At 33.8% G+C, this 23,549-nt stretch overlaps 1 long non-coding RNA gene across 9 annotated transcripts; it reads right to left on the bottom strand.

The window, feature by feature from the left end:
* Positions 1-1,978: 1,978 nt before the first annotated feature.
* LOC141627206 (uncharacterized) lies at positions 1,979-22,943 on the bottom strand. Of its 9 annotated transcripts, XR_012536761.1 has the most exons (13): positions 22,680-22,943; positions 21,800-22,050; positions 21,623-21,705; positions 21,268-21,369; positions 20,888-20,993; positions 20,464-20,530; positions 20,297-20,365; positions 19,902-20,182; positions 18,096-18,206; positions 17,884-17,953; positions 15,924-17,132; positions 2,850-3,070; positions 1,979-2,486 (listed from the first exon to the last, which is right to left on the bottom strand). It is a non-coding gene; the product is annotated as an uncharacterized LOC141627206 (long non-coding RNA). The 9 variants fall into 9 exon arrangements; XR_012536762.1 differs by lacking the exon at positions 2,850-3,070; XR_012536767.1 differs by lacking the exon at positions 1,979-2,486 and having other exon boundaries at positions 2,701-3,070; positions 20,888-20,987.
* Positions 22,944-23,549: the final 606 nt, after the last annotated feature.

Genomic DNA, 23,549 nt, shown 5'->3' on the forward strand with positions numbered 1-23,549 from the left:
ACGATACAAGTTAATCAATTCCTTAAAATCGAACAATTAAATTTGTGAGAGAGAATATTTATATCTTATTGTAATGTTATTAAATAAGATTTATTTTAGTAATTGAAATATTTTATTGCTAAAATTGATTATTGTTTGTGAAACAATTGAGATAAGAATGAATGATTAATTATAATTACAAGATGTTGTGAATTATAATTATATGACTCATTTTACTTATGTGATCAAGTATCACTAGTCAATTTGTTATATGTGATTTAATTAATTTATAAAATGATATTTATTTGATAAATAGCATTAAATTAATTAATAACATGTAACATACTACATGTGACATATTGTGTGACAAGTGACAAATTGACAAAATAAAATGGTCGTCCATTTTATATGAATGGACCGAAATATTGTAGGTTGTGAAGGATAATGGGTGATTTATTTTAATGGTTAAAATTATTATAATCAAACCTACTCTACTTATTCTTACATACCTACATATTGATAAGAGCAAAAAGAAAAAGGAAGATGACTTCCTTGGCCTCAATTGAGCCGGCCATACTACTATATTAGGAGTAGTTTTGGCATTTTTATTTTCACTCTTACACTTCTCCATATTCCATTCATTCTACATGAAAACTCTTTTACATATATTCATTTCTCTTTCACCTAAACTAGAGAAATTTTGATTCAAATTGTTCAATGAGATTACTAATATTATTAGTGTAATATATGAGTATTAGTAGTCAATTTTAAGGTAGACTACTAAATAAATATCTAGTTAATATTATTTAGTAGAGATAAGGGCTAATCTTGGGTGCAATCAAAATGAGAGCTCTTAATATAGAGTTTTGGAGGATCATCCTAATACTCATTATAGCTCAAGAACAAGTGAAGGTAGGAAACCTTACTTGTGCCCATAAATCCGAAAATTACAATGTAAGGGACATTGTTTTTCTTATTAATCTTTTATTTTGTTATGCATGCACTAGATCTAAGGAACTAATAATTAAATATTAATTTGTTCACTATTATAAGAGTCTAATAATAGGTATATGAACCTAACAAGTGGTATCAGAGCATAGGATGTTGCATGCATAATCGGTTATTGTTTTTCCGAGTTAAAATGTTGACATATAAAACTAAAAATTTATAATTTATAAGAGTAAGTCACGAAATCATGATGCATATTATATATTCTGGTCTTAAAATGTTTTTAGGTCAGATTATGATTTATGGTAATTTATTGCTCATTTTAATGATTTTTAGTGATTTTATTGCATTTTTATGAGTAAAATGAACTTTTATTCACTAAAATAAGTTAACTTTCACTACTGGCTGTGATATTTTAGTATGACCTCACATGAATATTTTATATATTTCATGTTAAATATCATATTCATGTGATTAATATTTCATGATTTATGATTTTTATGTGATAAAAATGGCATAAATGGAGGTTAAATGACTAAAAATGGTTAAACTTACTCTCTGACTTTGAAAATTTTATATGACCTCACATGCATATTTTATAATTTGTGTGTAAAATCTCATATTAATTTGATTAATATTGCATGATTTATGATTTTTATGAGATAAAAATGGATTAAAAGAGGTAAAATAGTTAAATATAGTTAAATTTCGAAATAGGCCATGAGATTTTAATATTTTGTCACATGCATGATTTACACACTGTATGTAAATTTTGAAATAAAATGATTTCATTTGGCATGATTTATGAATTTTTAGTGTAAAAATGGCATAAATAGTGACTATTTTAGCATAAATAGCTAAAACGAATTACATGGCATGAGAAAATTGTTTTTGGTTGCATAAATATCCCACTTATCAGGTATAAAGTTGTAAAATTGATTGGATTAATTTTTGGATACTTTAGATGTTTTATGACATAAAATCGATAAATTGCAACTAAATACCATATAGATACACTATTAACATTCATATGTGCAGAGGTACACTCAAATGCTTATAAATAAACTAAAATATGTAGTAGATACATTAAAATACGTAGTAGATACATTAAAAAAATTCGACTCAATGGGGGGAAAAAAGATCCCATCCAGCGAACTTTGCAGAAGTCTCTAGCAACTAAGCCAGTATGAGTCTGAGACGTTTACACCATATGTCAAACAACTTGGTATGATAGTATCAACCATGATAATAAGTTTCAAGGACTGAAACTTGGTATGTCGGACGATAAGTCGATAACCCTACCACAAGTATGTCACATTATTATAATTACTTTCTTTTCTCCAAATGTAAGGGTATGTATTCAATTTAGGGTTATTCCGTATCATTATATACATTTCTATTTTTAGTCAAGGCTTGAGCTTGAAAGTTCAAAATGACCAAATGCCCTTATTTTAAGTTTACTTATACCCACTCACGACGAGCCATCAAGCCCATTCAAGAGTTCTAGCAAGACATGGGATGTCGATAATGACGGTCATTAAACGTCTCTGCAAGTCTTCCTGCAAAAGGTGGTAAGAACTAAGAACATTTAAGCCATATTTATGCCTTTATAAACCCATCATCAAACAGTACCGTACTAAAACAAATATTCATAATAAATAATGGAAGTTATCCAGTACTTTGTAGGAAAACATCACTTTACGAAAATGCAAGATCTCGGAAAATTGATCACCAAAACCGCATAAAATATAATTTATTTACATCTCTCTTTAATCTATATCTTCATTATTGAGTCAAAGCTAAAATGTACTAAAGAAAAAGCCCAATGACATCAACAAAATAAGAAGTGACTACCAAACTTTATAATTTCCAAAAGAAATCGTATTAAATACAATTCAGAAACACGGACAAAGATGTGGTACCTTACTGAAATTGAAGCGTCAGAATCATGAGTGGAATTGATAAATGTTAACAACTTTGGTGACATTCTTATCCTTAAATATAAAAGATTCAGCGTAGTCTGAACGAGAACCATCATTTCTTTTTCTTATTCTGACAACAATATCTTTCTTAACGGAAGAGCTCTTTGACCCGCTTGTACTTCTACCATTTTTCTCACCTCTCGGTTTTAGTTTCTTCATATCTGTTCATTATATAATGGCATATTTTAGTACAAGCAGAAAAACCAAGTTTCAAGAGGATAGGTGAAATTAGAACTAACTGATGTACCTAAACAACTTTTTAATGCACATACAACTTCTTATTATGCACCTAATGACAAAAAGACATCATAAAGGGGCACATTAAACCCTTTCTAGGGGACGAGTTTAAATTAGGAGGAATAGTATCTTTAAGTAAGACGGAAAATGGTTTAGGGTTGGATTAGGCAGTGCAGACCCGTCTAATTAAACCCTAAACCCTTTCTGTTATGATAGGTTCGGGTTTAAATTAGGGTGAATATTGTCCCTAAGTAAGATAGGGTTTAGGGTAGGGTAATATTACCCAACCCCAAAGACGAACCTAAACCCATTTCCAGGGAAGTTATTAGAACTACGGTTGAACAAAAAGACGACTTAAAGAAGCCAAAACCCTTTCGAGGGAATGGTGAAACTAGAACTAACTGATGTACCTAAAGAACTTTTTAATGCACATGCAACTTTTTATCATGCGCGTAAAGACAAAAAGACACCTTCAAGGGGGCATAGTGAATGCTTTCTAGGGGATGGGTTTAAATTATGGGGAATAGTGTCCGTAAGTAAGACAAGACAGGGTTTAAGGCTGTATTAGGCAGGTATGCGTAAATCGAACCCTACACCAATTTCCTTAAGATGGAAACAAGTTTAAATTAGGGTGAATATTGTCCCTATATAAGCCGAAAAGGGTTTAGAGTACGATTAGACATCCTCGCAGCTTACCCTAAATCTTTTTCCAGAGAAGTATTCGAACGATGGCTGAACAAAATGGCACCTTAAAGGGGTCAGAGTGAACCCATTCGAGGGGATGGATGAAACTAGAACTAACTGATGTACCTAAAGAGCTTTTTAATGTACATACAACTTCTTATCACGCACCTGAAGACAAAAAGTTACCCTAAAGATGACGGAGTGTACCCTTATAAGGAGACAGATTTAAAGTAGGGGGAATAATGTCCTTAAGTAGTACGAGAAATGGTTAAGGTTGGATTAGGTGGCCCCGCTATACGGACCCACCTAATCCAACTCTAAACCCTTACCCTTATGATGGGAACGAGTTTAAATTAAGGGGTAATAGTGTTCTTATGTAGGCAAACTTAGATTATTATATCGTTCTCTTTCGATGTGCGAGATTAGCTAGTATAAAGGCAACTTTCTAGCAAGTAGTGCTGCTGCTATGTCACCCTTATTTAAATTGTTTCATTAAGAGTACCATAACAATGTCATTTCAACCACTTGATCGACCACCATTGCAAAAGAATAGCAATTATGTGATAGAAATTAAGTAATAACTTCATAATGGAAAAAGAAAAACATTCTAAAGTTCATAATGTATAGTATTAGGTTTATGTGTTGTGTAGCACTATTATATAGTTCATATCTTGACAAATTATTGTTAATCAATCAGAAACTTGATTCTGACCATTAGTAATGGACAATTATTCTTGCACAATTAAAAATGGACTTGAATCCTTTACCAAACCTCTACCGATCAAAAACCAAATTAAAAGGTAACTCCTACAATGACAACCTGTAAACATAATTCGAGCATTACTCGGCATTGTAACCACACAGCCAACTATTCAACAGGAATTCAGTCATAATAATCAAGTAACACAAAAATAGGGTTAGGATTCTAAATAAATAAATTAAATCAAATCAAATCAAATCAGCAAGTAACATAAGAGATTATAGTGATAGATTAATGGCTAACTACGTAAATTGAAGTAATTCATAGGTAATTAGCAAAAAATGCAGGTAACTTGAATCGGACAACGTTTGAAAGCAACGAAAATAAAAAATAGAAGAACAAATCGGGAATTCAACCTTAATCAACTAATTTTAATCATAATAATCATATAAATTAAGGAATAAGAAAGAAATGGGGAAAATTGAGAAATTACCTAATTGTACTCTGCTCCAAATGAGAAAAAATCGTAAATGAAATCAGCGAGAATGAAGAAAGCGAGATTGAAGTTAGGTGTACGGAGTAATGACGCTCAAAATCAAAGACAACGAACAAGAAAGCATGAAAAAATAGGGCTTGATGAATAAGGAGAGAGAAAGTAAGACAAATAGAAATAAAGCATCAAAATAAGAATGACAGAAAATTGGATGGTGAGACACGTTGGAATCAGGCTCAAAATAGATTCAATCTTAGCCCTTCAGTTGTCTAGGATCTAGGGATTATAAGAGATTCTCATGGTTCTCATTATCTGAGTGGTTCTCACAGGATCTCAAATATATATATATATATATATATATACATATATATATATACATATATATATATATATATACATATATATATATTTGAGATATATATATATGTATATATATATATATATATATATATGTATATATATATATATATGTATATATATATATATATATATATATATAGAAGGGTTCTTATAAGGCCATTATATCTTATGAGTCCCTAAGTCCTTATAAGGACCTTAGGATGGAAGGGATGGAGGGATAAGATTACATCTCATTCAAGGGTCACAAATGAACCTTCCTAATCTCCCTCCCTAATCCTGTATAACTCCTCCTAATCTTGTATAACTCTTTTACCATTTTAATCTCCCAACTCACTTCCTCATTCACTCATCCTCTCTCATTTCTCACATTACTCTTTCTCTCTCATTTTCCTCCCACCCTCTCTAAACATTAAAAAAAAAAAAAAAAACCAAACTGAAACCAACAACAACAACGACATCAACACCAGCCGGCCTCCATCAACCAACAACAACAACGACAACAACCAGCAACAACAACCAGCAATAACAACCAACAACACCGACAACCACCACCCCATCACTCACTTCTTCCCGTCGCCTGCCACCACCACATCCCGACACAACCATTCACACCACACGCCTTCACGACAACATCCCGACCACCCTCTGCCGGCAGCCACAACTCGCCCACCACCACTCGACACCGGATCTATTCCCTCCTTGCCACCGCCTTTCTCCCTCCCTGTTACCGCCTCACCGACACCGATCTCCCTTTCTCCTTTTTCCTTTCTCCCTCCCTGCTCTTCCTTTCTCCTTTTTTTCGTTCTTTTTTTTCGTCCATTTTTTTGTTTTTAATTTTCGTTTGGTTTTATGTTTTTTTTTTTAGATTTTAGATTTGCTTTAGGATTTGAGGGTGTTGTTTTTTTGTGATTGTCATTGTTATTATTGTTATTTGGTTTTTATTATTGGTATTTGGTTATTTGTTATTTTTCAAGTTTTTTTTAAGTTTCATATTTTGGGCTAAAGTTATACAATAATCAAAATAGAGTTATACTGTTAATGTCTAAAGTTATACATTGTATAAATTGAAGTTACACAAATTTTGGACTAAAGTTATACATCTTGTCTATTAAAGTTATACACTACGTGCATTAAAGTTATACACTTCTCTATATAAATTTTTCAAATTTAAAAATTTAAATGTTTAGATCTGACGTTTTTTATTTCAATTATTGTTATTGTATTGTATTTCATTGTTAATTTTTTTTTGATGAATCATGATTTACTTCTAGGGGTTTTTTTTGGTTATTGTTATTTGGTTTTTTGTTTATATTTGGTTTTTTTGTTAGATTAACAGGTTTTTTTTGATAGATTAACGGGTTTTTGTTATTATGGGTTTTTTTGGTTTTTTTTATTATGGGTTTTTTTTTGTTATTGTTATTTGTTTTTTTTATTATTAGTTTTCATATCTAGTTTTCTTCTTCTCAACTTTCATCACTTTTTTTATTTTGAATTTTCAAAACTATATGTAAATACAACTACAGTTATACTATTTACGACTAAAGCTATACCCTTAAAACATTAAAGTTATACTATTTACGACTAAAGTTTTATCCTTAAAACATTAAAGTTATACTATTTACGACTAAAATTATACCCTTAAAACATTAAAGTTATACTATTTACGACTAAAGTTATATTCTTCAAAAATTAAAGTTATACAATTTATACTATTTTGTTGTGTGTTGTTATTTACTTATTATATTGTTATTTACTTATTTTATATTTTTTTATTTCAATTATGTCTTATATTACATTTTTATATTTAGATAATGTCTTTTTTTTTTTCTTTTTCAGATCTAGTATTGTTGGTTGAAAGTTAGTATTGATGGTTTTTAGGATTTCGGTTATATATTGGACTAAAGTTATACGATTTTGGATAAAGTTATGCGATTTTGTAGTAAAGTTACACAATTTTGGACTAAAGTTATACAAATATAGACTAAAGTTATACATATGAAGGACTAAAGTTATACATATGAAGGACTAAAGTTATACAAATATGGACTAAAGTTATACAAATAAGGACTAGTGTTATACAAAAATGGACTAAACTTATACAAAAATTACCTAAAGTTATACAAATATGGACTAAAGTTATATAAATAAGGACTAAAGTTATACAAAAATGAGATTGAAGTTATACAAAAATGGACTGAAGTTATACAAAAATGGACTAAAGTTATACAAAAATAGACTAAAGTTATACAAAAATGGACTAAAGTTATACAAATATGGACTAAAGTTATACAAAAATTGGACTAAAGTTATACAAAAATTACACACATTTCTACTGGAGTTATACATTCATTGAGTAGAAGTTACTCATATCGTTACTAGAGTTATACATTTACTGAGTATAAGTTATACATTTACTGAGTGGAGTTATACGTTTAGTCCATATTTGTATAACTTTAGTCCATTTTTGTATAACTTTAGTCCATATTTGTATAACTTTAGTTCATATTTGTAAAACTTTAGTCCATATTTGTATCACTTTAGTCCATTTTTGTATAACTTTAGTCCATTTTTGTATAACTTTAGTTCATTTATGTATAACTTTAGTCCATTTTTGTATAACTTTAGTCCACCAAACTACCACCACAAAACGAGATAATAAAGTTATTTTTTCAAAAGATTAAAATTAACTTATTATATGAAATTTATTTTGCCCAAAATCTTAAGAAAGAAAATGTAAAAAAAACCGAGAATTGAGAAAATAGATAAAAAGACAAGAATAAACAAAATAAAAGACAACAAAAATAACAAATGAAAAAAACACAACAAATTAAAATTAACTTATTATATGAGATTTATTTTCCCCAAAATCTTAAGAAAAAAAATGTAAAAAAAAGCGAGAATTGAGAAAATAAATAAAAAGACAATAATAAACAAAATAGAAGACAACAAAAATAACAAATGAAAAAAACACAACAAAAATAACGAATGAAAAAACAACTCAAAACATAAAAATTAACATCAAAACGAAGAAAAAAAAAAAAAAAAACGGTACGACGGCGGTGGTTGTGAGACGGTGGGTCGTGGCGGTGGGTGGTGTCGGGTGGGGTGGTGGTGTAGAGGAAGAGAACTTTTTTATTTGTTTGAATTTTTGATTTTTTTGGGTGTTTTGGGTTATTTGGATTTTTGGGTTTTTTATTTTTTTGGATTTTTTATTTATTTGGTTTTTTTTTTTTAGAGTTTGAGAGAAGAGAGAAATGAAATGTGTAAGATGAGAGAGAAATGGATGAGTGGAAAACAAATATATAGTAAATTAGTGATTAATTATAGATTTATAGTGGATTAGTGAGGGAGGAGAGAGATGGTGAGATTAACTATTAAACACACTTTTTTGCGGTTGATCTTGGCCATCCATTTTCACCATCCAATGGCCCTGAATAGAATTTATGGACTCAATACATATACATGGCCTTAGTTGATCTCTTCTCTCTCTCTCTCTCTCTCTCTCTCTCTCTCTCTCTCTCTATATATATATATATATATATATATATATATATATATATATATATATATATATATATATATATATATAAATTAGGATCATATGAGTCACCCTATCTTTTTGATTCCTGGAGTTCATGATATAATATCACACGTTATATTAAATAATATCACAGCTTACAGTATCACACGTTATACTAAAGAGTATCACAGCTGGAAAAAAAACTTTTTCAAAAAAAAAAAAAATTGAAAAAAAAAATCGTGATATTGTTTTGTAATACAATATCACACATTATGCTAAACAATATCACATGTTATACTAAACAATATCACTGGTTCCCGAAAAAAAAAATCAGTTAAAAAAATTTTTCGAAAAAAAAAAGTTTGAATTTTTTTTTTCTGATATTGTTTTGTAATACAATATCACACGTTATACTAAACAATATCACAGCTTAAACGGAAAAAAAAATTGTTAAAATTTTTTTGAAAAAAAAAAAATTTCGAAAAAAAAAATTTTGAAAAAAAAAAAATTTTCGAAACAAAAAATTTCGAAAAAAAAATTTTATTTCAAAAAAAATAAATCGTGATATTGTTTTGTATAGTGCGTGATATTATTTTATGGACTCATGGACTCAAATATTTAGGTGGACTCACCGGATCCCACCTATATATATATATATATATATATATATATATATATATATATAGAGAGAGAGAGAGAGAGAGAGAGAGAGAGATGAGTTCTTATGAGTCCACCATATGCCATTGAGTCCCTAAGTCCCTCTAAGGGCCATTGGATGAGAAAATGGATGGTTGAGATGGATGGAAAATGGATGGATTAAGGACTTTTAAAAAGAAAAGGAAAAAAATGTGGATGGTTGGATTGAAATGGATGGTTGAGATTGAAATTAACAAAAAAATTATTTCACTAATCAATTTTCTTTACACTAATTAATTTTTCTTTCTCTCTCTAGCCCCTAATTAATCAGTTTTGAGTTTCAGATTTCAAGAGTGTAAATGTAATGTTGTATGAGTTTTACAAGTGTAAATCTAACATTTTACGAGTGTAAATGTAACATTTTAAGAGTGTAAATTTAATTTTTTTGTGACGGAAATTTTGAATTTATATAATATTAACATTTTACAAGTGTAAATTTGATGTTTTACGAGTGTAAATGTAACCTTTTAGGAGTGTAAATTTGATTTTTTTGTGATGGAAATTTTGAATTTATATAACTTTAACGTTTTACAAGTGTAAATTTGCAGTTTTACGAGTGTAAATGTAACATTTTAAGAGTGTAAATTTGATTTTTTGTGACGGAAATTTTGAATTTATAGAATTTTAACATTTTACAAGTGTAAATTTGATGTTTTACGAGTGTAAATGTAACATTTTAAGAGTGTAAATTTGATTTTTTTGTGACGGAAATTTTGATTTTATATAATTTTAACATTTTAGAAGTGTAAATTTGATGTTTTACGAGTGTAAATGTTACATTTTAAGAGTGTAAATTTGATTTTTTGTGACGGAAATTTTGAATTTATATAATTTTAACATTTTACAAGTGTAAATTTGATGTTTTACGAATGTAAATGTAACATTTTAAGAGTGTAAATTTGATTTTTTTTGTGACGGAAATTTTGAATTTATATAATTTTAACATTTTACAAGTGTAAATTTGATGTTTTATGAGTGTAAATGTAATATTTTAAGAGTGTAAATTTGATTTTTTGTGACGGAAATTTTAAATTTATATAATTTTAACATTTTACAAGTGTAAATTTGATGTTTTACGAGTGTAAATGTAATATTTTAAGAGTGTAAATTGACTTTTTTGTGACGGAAATTTTGAATTTACATAATTTTAACATTTTACAAGTGTAAATGTGATGTTTTACGAGTGTAAATGTGCTATTTGATGAGTGTAAATGTTGTATTTTAAGTGTAAATTTGATGGTTTTAGAGTGTAACTTTGGTCCTTTGAGTGTGACTTTGGTCCTTTATAAGTGTAACTTTTGTCCTTTACGAGTAAAACTTAGTCCGACTACCAAAAAACACCACCACCGCCGTCCTCCACTACCAACTCATATCGACACAAAATATGAGTGCAAATATATATAATTTTAACGAGTGTAAATGTACAGATATAGAAGTGTAAATGTAAAGAAATACGAGTGTAATCGTAAAGAAATATGAGTGTAAATCTGAAAAATGCATGTAAATGTAAAGAAATATGAGTGTAATTGTAAAGAAATATGAGTGTAAATCTGAAAAATGCGTGTAAATGTAAAGAAATATGAGTGTAAATGTACACAAATACGAGTGTAAATGTAAAAAAATATGAGTATAATAAATATATTTATTAGATCTAAGAAAAAAAATTATGATAATACCAGCCAACACGAAATAAAAAAGTAAATCTGCAACTTTAACAAAAAATATATAACCCCACAACAAACAATAACTTATTAAATTAAAAAAACAAAAAAAAAAACAAAAAAAAAACATTGAAACGAGATTGAAGAAAGGAGAAACAAAAACACAAAATGGACAACAAAGACAAAAACTGAAATACAACCTCATTCACACCTCATCAAAAAAAAAGACAAAAACTAAAAAAAAAAAGAACAAAAAAAGTCGAAAACTATATAAAAAAATGTTAAAAAGACGAAAACAAAACTATATAAAAAACGAAACTCATCAAAAATTCAATGTTAAAAATAGAAAACCAAAATAAAAAAACAGATCTACACACTGCCAAAACCGACACCACAACAGCCATAGCCCCGCCACCACCACCACCACCACCACCACCACAGAACTGCGACCCACCAACTTACCCCAACCACCCCGACAACCTCCTACAACAACCCTTCAACTCGTTTTTTTTGAAAAAAAAAACAGATCTAAAAATTCAGATGTGGAAAGAGGTGTTGCGGCGTGAGGGCGGCACGATGGGGGCTTGAGGGCGGCGTGGTGGTGCGTGGTGAGTGCGACCCATATCTGAAATAAAGAGAGGAGACATGGTGGTGTCGTGAGGTGATTGTCGTGAGGCAGTGGTTGTTGTAGTGAGGTGGTTGTGGTGGATCTGAAAAGGGGGCTGCGAAATGGTGGTGGCGGCAGTAGAAGGGTGGTGGCGGCAGTAGTGCGAGTTAGTGGTGGCGGCAGTTGTAGGGTGGTTGTGGTGGATCTGGAAAGGGGGGTGGTTGGTGTTTTGAATTTTTGGGTTTCGAAAAATTTGGAGGCAGTGTGAATTTTTTTATTTTTTGGGTTTTGAATTTTTTGGGTTTTTTAAAGAGGGGAGAGTAATGATATTTGTGAGATGAGAGAGAAGTGGATGTGGAAAAATTGATATATATAGTGAATTAGTTTTTAATTATATGGATTAGTGAGGTAGAGAGAGATTGTGTGTTAAATTAGCACTAATATCTCCTTTTAGCATTAATCCCCCCTTTTTTCCTTTCAATCTCAACCTTTCATCCCATCTTTTCAATGGTCCTAAGGAAGACTTATGGACTCAATTATTTTTGATGGACTCACTAGATCTCTCCTATATATATATATATGTATATATACTAGTTGTTGCACCGCGCTCTACCGAGCGCGGTGCCCCAATTCGGTGAAATGCTAAGCAGAAATAAGTCGGTAGACGGTAGTGTATCAATAAAAAGGTGCTCCATTATATATTAATTTTAGTAGTGTAATCAGAGTGAGTAATTTAAGGAGAAGTGAGTAAAATTGAGGGAGTGAATTAGAATGTGATAGCAACATTTACCAAGATTGAGTAACTGGGTGAAAGCGTAAATAAAAATTGTGGAAGAGGGGAGTAGATACAGTGAAGAAGAATAAATGGATGATCTTAAAGACAAGGAAGAAGATAAGAGATACAAATACGAGCATCAGCAAGACAAAGATTAGAAATTTATATTTCTCATAGGCAGTAACCTCTTGCCAAAGAAAATAAAGCCCTAAAAAGAGCACATTTACTATCAGCCTGTGATGAAAAATAGCATCTCAAGTGTCAGAGATTACTCATTGCGAGGGAACCAATACAATCACTCAGTCTCAAGAAATAACAAATCTGCTGGTAGCCTAGCTTGATGACACCACTCCCAATCATTTCTCCGTACAAGTCATTATCCTCATGAGTGTTATTCGAAAGATGCAGAAGCAGAAGGAGAATAGAAATACCAGTCGAAGACGAAAGTATAAGCGATGAGAAATAAACCCGAATGTAGTGCCGTAGTATAAACCACTGCCTTGAAAAATATTTCTCCGGTACGACCGTGGTGGCGATCAGCTAGTGCCGGTAGTTCCCCAAGGTTAACACTACAGGTCCCACGCAGCCCGCCCACTCGGGCGTGAGACTTGGAACGATGAAATCAGCAATACCCAGAAATATATGAGAGAGCAGAGAAGGCGAAGAGAAGAGAAGAGAATTTGATTTGATTTTCTGTGTATAAAATGCTGTGAAGAGGTTCGAATTTATAGGCGAAATAGGTCAGTTACAGGAGCCAGAAACCGACTCCTGAAACCCAGCCACAATCCGAGTTAGTGGGAGTAAGACTCTCCCCACTAACATCGCTTTGACTTACTTATTCAACTCAAGAAACAAAAAACACAAATTCAAAACAAAACTCGATCCTACCCAAAAAGATAGGCACAAATTTCCGCAGTGATTGCAAATCCCAAATCCCAAATCCGGATTCGGGCCAAGCCCGGGCACGGGCACGGCGCGCGCGCGCGTGTGCGAGCTGAATTAAGCACCTCGCAAGGCTTCCACAAAAGCCTCTCTTGAGCCACTAGTGATATGGTAAGGAGGGTGGGTATATATAAACCCATAAAACTTTCTTTTCCTCACCAATGTGGGACAATTGGAAACACTTCAAAGGCAAAAAAGCCTCTATATTTTCCAACAATGAGTACCCTCATCAACACGGAGAAACCACCTGATCATGAAAAGAGTACATAAGAAAAAAACACACACACACTTTTTTCTACCCTCAAAATACCACTCTGTTTAAGGCCCAGAAGATTATGAAAGCTTTCAGTATCAAGAAGAATAATGGAATTGGGAAATATCTTGGGATCCCGGCGGAATTTAAAGAGTCTAAGCAAGGGATCTTTGTCGCTTTATTGATCATGTCACCGAGTTTCTTCATGGAATGAGATTTTTCTATCACCAGCAGGACGACTTACCCTGATTTCATCGGTTCTATCCAATCTCTCAAACTACTTCCTATCGGTCTTCAAAGTTCTGGTAAGTGTGGCAAAAAAGATTAACTCTATTTTGACACAATTTTGGTGGGCGGGATGTAAATTGGGGAATAAACTCCACTGGTGTAGCAAAAACTTCCTAAGTCTGCCGAAGAGTGCGGGAGGCCTTGGCATTCAGAATGTTCAATGTCTTAACCAAGCTCTGTTAGCCAAACATGGATGGCGACTTGTTTCTCGTGAGAACTCTCTTTTTTGCAGGATTTTCCGACAAAAGATTTTTGGGGCACAAGTTTATCAGCATGGGCTACACCCCATCAGGGGTTCTGGATGCTCTTGGGGAGTACGTAGCGTCTTATATGGGCTATCCTTTGTATTGGAGAATATTGGCTGGAAGCCTGGAATCGCCTCGAAGTTAAACGTGTGGACGGAAAGATGGGTTGGGGGAGAAAGGCCAGAACCCAGAAATGAATGGTTAGGTCTCAACACCAGCCATCTTGCTAACTTACAGGTTAGGGATCTGTTACTACCTGATGGTACCTGGAACGAAGGCGTCATAAAGAGTCTATTCACGGAAGAGTGGACTATGCGGATCCTGGCGGTACTGCATTGTGAAGTAAGACTCAGGGATAAGAATTTTTGGCCCCACACGACGTCGGGTGTCTTTACGGTGAAGAGTGCCTATGGAATAATTTTCGAGGAATAAATGATCAGGGCAGGAACTGCTAAAGACAAAAGTAGAATAAATGATCGAAGCCGACTTTTTTGTCGGAAAATACTTTGGAAGTTGCCAATTCCACAGATGTGAAAGATTCTCTTATGGAAAATTATTACCAATGTTTTACCGACAGGGCATGAATTCTACAAGCGAAGTATTGACGTGGACCCGTCATGCGGCATGTGTGGCAGCGATCAACGGACTTTGGAAACGCCTGAACATCTTTTTCGAGATTGCGGCCTCTCAAGTAGAATCTGGGCAGGCTCTGATCTGGGCATTCGCGTAGAAGGAACCGAGGGCGTCTCTATCACTGATTGGATTTGTATCTGGATCCGATATTTAGCCAAAAGAGAGGAAGGAATCTATCAGGTGATGTCCTTCGTGGCTACATTATGGGCCTTATGGACTATGCAAAACAGGATCAGATTTCAGAACCAGGAAGTCAACCCGCACATTATCATCAATATGATATATCGGGCCATCCGGGAACGAGTGAACATACTGAAGAAGTCTCTTGATAAAAAAACGGATAAAAGTAACAGGAGACCAGAAGAGGAAGGGACACTCCAAGAGGAATCTTTTGTTATTCGGGATGGGCACCCGGTGTGTATTCTCGGCATGCCGAGCGGATGTGCGGTGATACGGGTGAAGGTCGATGCTAGCTGGAACAGGAATTTTGAGGCGGCCTTCGGATGGATTGCTTATGATGATATGGGGAGTGAATCATGCGGAGACAAAGTGCGCACGAAAGCAGAATCGGCTTTACAGGCTGAAGCCATGGGGGTTCGAGATATACTACTGTGGGCACAAGAGTGGCGACATCTTCATCTGGACATTTCTTCGGACTGCTTGCAGCTTATCAATCAACTAGCAGGTGCTGACAAGGATGACCACAGGATTATGGCCGTGCATTCTTGAGGACATTCGTGCTTCTTATAGTTTCTTTCATTGCTTATGTTTTAATTTTATTCCGAGGCGGTTAAATGGCATTGCGCATAACCTTGCGAAGAAAGCCATGAAACTGTGAAACCCTTATTTACAGCTGTCAAAAAAAAAAAAAAAACTTTTTTCTACCCAAATAAGTAATAAGAGACATTAGCCTGGCATACCTTGAGCTTTGGCAAAATTTTTGATCAGCTCCATAATAAGCACGGTCTTGTCAAAGCCAGCCCCTCAAAAAACACCGATATTTCCTCCTCTTTTATATGAAGTTTTTGCTTAAATGGGGTTGAAACCCAAACTATTTAACAAAATAGTGTCGGTTTTAAACTATTTACCAAAAATGGGTTCACGTCATCATTTTTGGATTTCCTTATTTTTTTTGAAATTTTTAGCTAGTCGCTATCCGGGACAGCGACAAGTTGTTTACCATAATAAAGTACTCGACAAGCTACTTTCATCGCTTCCGTTCTCCTTGCTCAGACCACCCAATAACGAAATATCACCTTCATTCTCTTCTTCTTACTTCCCTTATCATATACAGATATCTGTTTGAGTTGTTAGCTCCATGATTTGCGGAAAAAAAGGTCCGCAATATCGCCGTTCACTAACGATTTCGGTTTCGCGGAATCCATTTATATCATCTCAGTGATTATTGGTATCGTGTGAACTCGTTTTGTATGTAATCAATTTCTGATTTTATTCTGGGTTAAGAACAACAAATTGAGATTGTACTAAGCTTTAAATCAGATCAATCAATTCAGTGTTGAAGAATACAAAAATATTTGGCGGCATTTACACTTCTTTCCTGTTATGCCCACGAACTAGAGTGCAGACATCTGCCCATCTCCATACACACAGCTCTTCAATGGCTTCCTTATTCCCCAAATACAATCACCTTCTTCGTCATTCAATCCATTCCACCATTTAATTACAAAAAACCGAGTTCATACGATACCAATAATCATTTAACATAATATAAATGGATTCCCGCGAAACCGAAATCGTTAGTGAACGGCGATATTTCGGGTCTTTTTTTTTTCGCAAATCATGGAGCTAACAACTAAAAGAGATATCTGTATATGATAAGGGAAGTGAGAAGAAGAGAATGAAGGTGATATTTCGTTATTGGGTGGTCTGAGCAAGGAGAACGGAGGCGATGAAAGTAGCTTGTCGAGTACCTTATTATGGTAAACAACTTGTCGCTGTCCCGGATAGCGACTAGTTAAAAATTTCAAAAAAAAAAGGAAATCCAAAAATGATGACGTGGGCCCATTTTTGGTAAATAGTTTGAAATCGACACTATTTTGTTAAATAGTTTGGGTTTCAACCCCATTTAAGCAAAAACTTCCTTTAATATGGCCTAAAAGATCGACAACCTATGTATGCAACAACCAATATTTGAGCTGAGACATCGAAAGCATTCATTTACAGATATGACCACAATAAATGCTCAACTTAAAACAAACAGGCTCAAACAGTTCAAAAATACATTAGAAAATCAACAAAGAAGTCAGAAAGCAAATTATGGTTTGTAGATGTGAGACATATAAGCACAGTAGAAGACACTCACCAAAAAACGATGGCAAACTAATCAAAAAGAGTTCTCTCTTAGATCGTAGTCATTCTTTGACTGTGCATAGAACAATAGATGTCCATAAATAAATGGCTATATTATCAAACAATTATGAGTTTTTACGAAAAGCTTATGTAAACTGTGCATAGCTTAAATGTCATGAGTATATGACAAAGTAATACTGTATGTTTGGCTTTCTATCTTTTATTTGGACATCTAATAATTTCATAATCGAGCTATCAACTATACTACTATGACTCTCAATATTTCGTGCGTATACGTGTCTAAACCACAACACTCGGACATGCATAAGACACTTGGACATTTTGAATAAAATATCCCAACCTGACCCTTGATACATTCCCCTGTTGAATGATTTTAAATGAATCTGGCTATGCGAGTAGAATCGCCGCATAGGTTATCAAACCGTGGTAGGATATAAGCTTTAATCCAGGACTTAAAATAAACTTTGCATAGCGCGATTCACCAGTACGGAATGAACATTTCAAAACATAATTAAAAAATCAGACAGACTGACACTTCTGAGCTCATACCTTTCACGAACTGCCGTGCTTCCTCCTTATTGGATGGCTTTTCCCTAACCATGCCTTCATAGACCACTACCTGGTCATTGAAATCCAAAGGTAACAAACACTAATGTTACTAACATGACAAAAGAACACAAGCTGTGAAAATGAATTTTTTTCTAAAATGAGGGCGAAAACTAAAGAAATAAACAAAATGAGCTTAGTTTCAAAGTAATTACCCGAAATGGGTCCACGTCAGCACCGAAGCTAGCTTCGGATTCAAGTCGCTCACCCCCTAAATGACTACACTTTGGGTGAGATGAAATTACGGTTGCTTGCAAGAATCGAACCTGGAAACAATGACAATAATACTAATCTAGTTCCAACTGTGCCAGGAGTATGTTTATGCCTTATTGAGCGCTGAAACTCATCTAATTAAATTCATAACCGTATTGTGTTTTGCTATATCAAGTTCAAGTGCATTTAAATGCTAAACAATTACTCTGGGCGCAGTGGTTAGGAGGTGGACTGGTGTAGGGGTTTGACAAGCGATTTCACCTGAAGTCGTCTTCCGGCTAAGCGACTGTAATCCGGAACCTAGCTTCACCTAAACCGAGCCTACGTGGACCCATTTTTGGCAATTACTTTTAAACTCGCCCCATTTCATTAATTTGTTTGTTATTGACTCCCATTTTGGAAAAAAGTTCTGTGAAAATAGATGATTATGAAAAATGAACAAGGATAAAACATCATGGCTTGCTAGAAATTTCAGATATTGACTATCATAGATTGAATCAGTAAGATTGTAACTTTGGAAGACCAGAGTTTTCAGTTCACAATTCATGAAACCAACTACCAATCCGTAGTAAGGGTAATTGTGCACATGATTATGGGTCTCCGGTAAAACTGCCAAGGCTAGTGTAAGCTAAAAGGCACGCACACACATTGATAGCTAAAGCTTGAGCTGTATTAGAGTTCAGTTTTAGGCTTTTAGCTTATTATTATAATGCAATATTGAGCATAGCCTTAGTCCCCCAAGAAAGTAAGTTTGGCTAACATGACTCACAGTGAGAAATTGTATATGCGAGAAAGAAATTAGATAAATTTTTTTTTTTTAAAAAAGGATAAAACAAAGGTTGAATTTATTGTATAACTGAAAATTGAAGGTAATTGCAGAATATTGTTCAATTTTTCAGTTTTGTTTCCTTCATGACCATGACATTTATATTTATTTTGTATAGATGATGACATTATTTGAACCTGAATCAAACTCAAAATTGGTTTCTTCAGAATTATGCCATTGTTTTCCCAACTACACAATCAAGCTAAAGACTTTATGATCAATAAACAATAGAAAACTCAACTAACAAAATTTCAAGAACAATTATCCACTCCACAACCAGTTATCTCAAGTAACAAAATCAATGTCAAGCAAACCCCAAATTTCCGAGCAACCAACCAGGCAACCACCAAACAGAGCTATCGATATATCTTCACAATTCTTACACGAAACTACATTTGGGAATTACCCTTGGCAGTTTGTATTGAAGTGAAAACCTTAGACTATATGTGAAAGCAATGAATCTGTTACATAAAAATAGATGAAATTTGAAAGGAAAGGGAATAGTAGAGATTAGAGGATAGGGGAGTCTGCAACTCTCCTTATTCATTCACTCTAGCATGACATGAGGAGGCCGCAGAATGTCCCTTTTTATATGGAGTAACTAAAAATATAGAGAATCATGGGTGGGGCTATACTTGTGAAACAGGTCGGGTGGTGGTACAAATTTGAAGCGTTTTAGAGTTTTTAAAGTGGAAGGAGAGACTTTTGGCAAACAAGGCTTGAAATCACTACAATCATAAAAATACTTAATATGTCAATCTCTCTCTACATTCGTCAAGCAACCCTTCCTCTACGGCTTATCTAAAAATGTTGAAGGCGTCATAGTATCGATTGGATTCAACATTCAACATATGCGCAAGTATCAGACACGGGTAAAAAATAGGAGTCAAAGGAACATAGCTCGGGGAACAAGAATACTTACATTGATGACCTATTTTCATACACCCTGCAATTCAGCGTTGGAATTATGTTCTTTCACAGTCAAAGCCTAGGCCTGGTCTTTTAAAGCCTCCAATTCCTCTTCCTTATCCTTCAACTCTTCATTGTTGTTCTCCTTTTTTCTTCGCATCGACATCTCTTTCCATATGTTCCATAAATTGAACAGCTCCTCTAAATTTGCTCTATTACTAACTCCAGAGCCTGCCTCTGATAATTTTCTTTCTGAAGCTCAAAGATTTTCATGTGACGTTGTTCCTGTTCCCTCTACAAAACATGGGTAGAATTAGTGCGCGAGTCGGATAAGCACATTTTGATCAGGAGAATGAATACTGCCTCAGTTCAAAAACATAAATAATAATTTTCAGGTGGGGTAATAACCTGCCACTCTTCAAAAAGTCTCAGAACATTCTCCTCCGCTTTCTTGTGCTCAACTGATGCCATTTCATTCTGAAACGAAGAGACACCATCACCGTAAATTTACTGTAAGCAATTAAAATAATGCATAAACTGCCTTTGCTCCTTGTAAGGTTCTATTTCTAACTGACCTCTCAAATGAAGTATATCAGCTGGATTAGGCTCTAACGCCAATGCCTCAGTCAGGTTATTAATTATCTGGATCATAAATTCAACACCGTGGCAAAATTCAGAAAGCCTTTGTGACAAATGATCAGAGATGACTAACAAATCGAAGAATAAAAAAATGTCAATTTATGTTATTCCATCATATTCCAAAACTAAGGAACAATAAGTCTCTGGTTTCATAGGAAACGTAGATTATACAAAGAACATCAGAGTCCCTCCCCTTTATTCTTATCCCTCTCAGAGCCTCCTAATGCAGCACGAGCTTGCACTTGACGCTTTCATGCCTCAACCATCTAGTGAATTTACATCCATGGCATACATACAAGTTTATAAACGCTCTTGTCAAAAAGAGCAAACTCTTTCAGAACAGAAGCATGAACTTGATACCTTGGTAAAGTCGGCAATTGCAGCGTCAAGTTCTTATTGAAAAGCATATGTTGTGCCTCTTCCGATGAGCTCCTTTGGGTAGTTTGCATCCTCCTTCAGCCTGCCACTGGAACCATGAATATCAGCCAAGTTTGTTGTCACATTATACAAAAAAATTACCGCATCAATCCACTCACTTTCCCAATTACTAAAGTTCCAGCTCAATCAACTCCAAAATAATATGCATTTATTCACAGATTCCATCCTTAGAGCTTAACCCGGCAATAATTTGGACAAATAATGAACCCAAAAAACATCAATTACCAAAAGGCTCTTAATTAACTATTTTTTGAATAGAGTTCTCCCGTAAAAATAGGATACACACTAACAGCATTACCGACCTCAGTAGCCCGAGAGCTTCTGCAAATAGCATGGAATCTGTGACTTAAACTCAGGATGAATTGAGATCCGATGAATAAAAGATGATCTAGCAGCTGAACAATCTGTGACAGAATAAAATTTCAGAATACTTTTAGTAAAGATAGGATACACTAACAGCATTACCGACCTCAGTAGCCCGAGAGCTCCTGCAAATAGCATGGTAAACGAGGTCGGATGTTTGCAACTTTACCCCTTTATGTTAACAACCCTTTAAGAGTTACACCAAATGAGTGCTACTTCAAAATTTAAAAATTACAAAATTTTGAATGATCGGATATATGGCTGAAGCAATAGCTATACAATATGAATTCCAACCTCCATTCGTTAGCCACTTTCATCTTTCCCGGTGAAACACATACTAACACTCTCTAGTTGAGCAACCATATATCTGGATTCACCTAAAATACACAGCATACACTAAAGTAAGTGAAACAACATCAAGTCATTTAGAGTCACATAGAGCTGCTTAAGCCGATTGTCATGTACACAAACCTCATATCTATGCTAATGTCTCTCTTCAGCAAATTTGCATTTCCGTAACTATTGACAGAGATTGAATAAAGTACATTCCAGCGTCCAGGTCAAATTTATATGAATCTTGCAATGAAAGAGCATAGTAGTAGACTGTTTCATTCATAACTGTGATTATATTCATACAGTTTTGCACTCGTGCATTCATTGACATGACAATATGTTCTCCTTGAACCAAGTCGCATTGTGCCACCCAAGTGAGTTTTTGATCCCTGACCAAACAGCATGATAGACAATGTTATTCCGATTCTTCATATTAGTAAGGACTTAAGGAATACAGATATAAGACAATATGAAAGTATAGAATATAAATCTAAAGTTGTTTTGAATCTACAATGACTAGAAGAAACCAATAGATGAATGACATATGAAATTAAGTGATTACGCAATTTTGAATGCATTTTTGCGCTCTGTACGCATGAATTGTCCCAGTCAAATTCAACAAAACTAAGTTTTTGGCATGAACCCAGTTTTGGCAGGGATTGTTACTTAGGTAAAAACACATATCAACACCCAAATTATTGCATGCAATCAATTGAAACCCCAAAAACAAAACCCTAACTTATTTAATTCACAATCAAACAAAACGCCCTAACATAATTATCTACTCTACAAGAACATAGCTATTGCGAAATAGCAAAGCACCAAAATAACTCATAAATTAAAATTAGCCCAAATTATTACATGCAATCAATTTAAACCTAAAAAAAGCCCCAAATCAATTGCATGCAATCAATTTAAACCCAAAAATAAACTCGAAATTATTTAATTTAACTCACAAATCAATAAATCCACCTCAATAGTTAGTAAGAAAATCAGAATAATGAACAAGACAACTTACGTGCTACATGTTTGTATCAGTCGGATTGAATTCGTCATCGTCATTGTTGTTGATTTGATAAGTGAACTGCTCTCTGAAGGAGGAAGAGGAATTATGGTGATTGTTTTGGGTAGGGTTTTCGCCATAATTGAATTGATTGATGATTCATATTAATGAAGAAATTAGCAAAAACATCCACATAAAATAGAGGAACCAAAAATGGAGAGTGAGGAGCATATAGAAACAAAAATGGAGAATGAGGAGCAGTGTGGGACACCAAAAAGAGGGAGAATGAGCTTTAGATGAGTCGAAAAAAGCATACGGAAGTAATAAGAAGCAAAGGTAAGGGTATAATGGGTAAAAATGATCAAAAGTACTGCTACAACTACAGTAAGTCAAGTTTGGGATTTTTAAAGAGTATGGATATATATATATATATATATATATATATATATATATATATATATATAGAGAGAGAGAGAGAGAGAGAGAGAGAGAGAGAGAGAGAGAGAGAGAGAGAGAGAGAGAGAGAGAGAGAGAGAGTGTGTGTGTGTGACACCCCCATACTCCAAGTCGCTTTACTACCACCACTCGGATAAAGATGTCACCATCTCGATTTCTCGAGGCAATGATAATCAAAAGACAATAAAGAAACAATATTTAAATAGTATAAAGTTTATGAATACAATCCAAAACCAACTGATGAAATACGATTACGTGTTCTTAAACCAAATGTCTAACAACTAAACAAAATGTCTGACAAACTACTCAAACTACAGCGGAAGACTCTATCATCTCGTGGTGACACATCCCAGCTAGCCCATATGTCTCGACTCATACCTGCTCAACAACTGCTCACCATCCCTGAATGGATCACCACAGTTTTTTAAA

The sequence above is a fragment of the Silene latifolia genome, chromosome Y (genome assembly GCF_048544455.1).
Source record: "Silene latifolia isolate original U9 population chromosome Y, ASM4854445v1, whole genome shotgun sequence".
Taxonomy (NCBI): domain Eukaryota; kingdom Viridiplantae; phylum Streptophyta; class Magnoliopsida; order Caryophyllales; family Caryophyllaceae; genus Silene; species Silene latifolia.